The 1,823-nt window shown below is 45.9% G+C and overlaps 1 non-coding gene across 1 annotated transcript; it reads right to left on the reverse strand.

The window, feature by feature from the left end:
- Positions 1–383: 383 nt before the first annotated feature.
- Trnal-gag (transfer RNA leucine (anticodon GAG)) lies at positions 384–458 on the reverse strand. The gene has a single exon. It is a non-coding gene; the product is annotated as a tRNA-Leu (tRNA).
- Positions 459–1,823: the final 1,365 nt, after the last annotated feature.

Raw genomic sequence — 1,823 nt, forward strand, 5'->3', positions numbered from 1 at the left:
GCGGGATCGTTGCAAGCGTGAAAGCGTCGTTCCTTCCTTCTGCCTCAAACGCGATCACTGTAGCCATGGTGTACTGTTGTGTGCCATTTTGCAAATCTCAACAGGGGAAGACGCCGGGTGTTTTTTCATTTCACCAATTTCCTAGCGATGCGGAACTGTGTTCTAAGTGGCGAAAAAACATTTCCCGTGAAAATCTCGTCATCAACGACAAGTCCTCATCAACGGTAAACTGTATAGTGCATGACGTAATAATTCAGCGGAAATCCGCTAGGTGGAGACAAGTAATTAAAGGGAAACTGAGACATCCACCCAAATGTAGCAATTGCTACAATGGAAACCCAACCGGGTTCCTCGAAAGAAAGACTCGCAGTTGAAGAAAAATTCGTCCTGGTCCGGGACTCGAACCCGGGACCACCGCCTTCTCGGGGCAGCCGCTCTACCATCTGAGCTAACCAGGCTTGACGTAATAATTCAGCGGAAATCCGCTAGGTGGACAGCCTGGTTAGCTCAGATGGTAGAGCCATAGCCTCCTCTATAACTGCCCCGAGAAGGCGGTGGTCCCGGGTTCGAGTCCCGGACCAGGACGAATTTTTCTTCAACTGCGAGGCTTTCTTTCGAGGAACCCGGTTGGGTTTCCATTGTAGCAATTGCTACATTTGGGTGGATGTCTCAGTTTCCCTTTAATTTAAACTGTATAGTGTGTAGCAAACACTTCAATGAGAGTGATTATGTTCCCGGATGCCGAATACGGAAGTTGCTCGTGGGAGCTGTACCGACCATCTTCGAACTCTATCCGTCCTACATAGTGTCAGCTGCAAAGAGACCGCTTAAGGACCCTGCGTGTCGTGACCCCCCAGCTCCTGGGAATTCATCAAAGCGAAAAGCAGAGTCGCTGTTGCCTGCTCATTACTATTTTGGTGCCAGGGAGGAGGTAACCGAGGAGAGACAAAGTGCTTCAACACAAACCACCAGTAACAATTAACGCTTACCTAGCTAGTCACTATCTGGTCATGATGAAAAAGCTTCGGGCTCAAGTTGCCTACCAGCGCTCGAAGGGCGGGGAGCTACTGAGAAAGTTCTCTATAGAGAAAGAAAAGATGAAAGAGGACAACGACGACAAACACTATATTGCCGTCAAAAAGATCGTTGGCGATTCCCAGAAACGTGAGAAAAATGCTGTTTTTCTCCGTCACCAGATACAAGTCTATGGCAGTAAACGACCTTGTTATTCAGAAGAAGTTGTCAGAGAGTGTGAGATTTGGCGCTTCCTTTCGTCAAAAGGTTATGATCACGCTCAAAAATCTGACCTGTTGACACTGCCGGCGAAGTGTACGCTTCACCGAAATCGCATGTTTTTGGCACTTTTGGACAACATTGTGGCTTTCTTTGAAACGGCTGCGAAGCACTTTCCGCGAATAAAAGTGCGTGAAGTGCTGCAACTTCTCGTTGCACTCTACCATGAACAATCGCGCATCTTGAACTGCCCAGATGTTGGCAATTGTCACACCAGGCGCACAGCTGGTGTGATTGCTGACAAATTTGTCCGACTACTTTAGTAAATCACACAAAGATTAACGAAAAAAATGAAAAGCCAGTTGCTTATGTGCATAAGCCACCCAGAAAATATTTTAGGCTTTATTGTACATGATGTGAAGGTTGTTGGCACCAAAATGTACAAGAGTGCACTGTATTGATCAGGAAATAAATAGTTTGTACCTATAAAATTTTTACCTTTGTTGTAGCCTCGCAGTATTTGAACCTCTCTTATAAATTGAAGTGCATGTACTGAGATAATCATTTTTCCTAAGTAACGACATCTGTAT

Source organism: Dermacentor silvarum, chromosome 1 (genome assembly GCF_013339745.2).
Source record: "Dermacentor silvarum isolate Dsil-2018 chromosome 1, BIME_Dsil_1.4, whole genome shotgun sequence".
NCBI lineage: Eukaryota > Metazoa > Arthropoda > Arachnida > Ixodida > Ixodidae > Dermacentor > Dermacentor silvarum.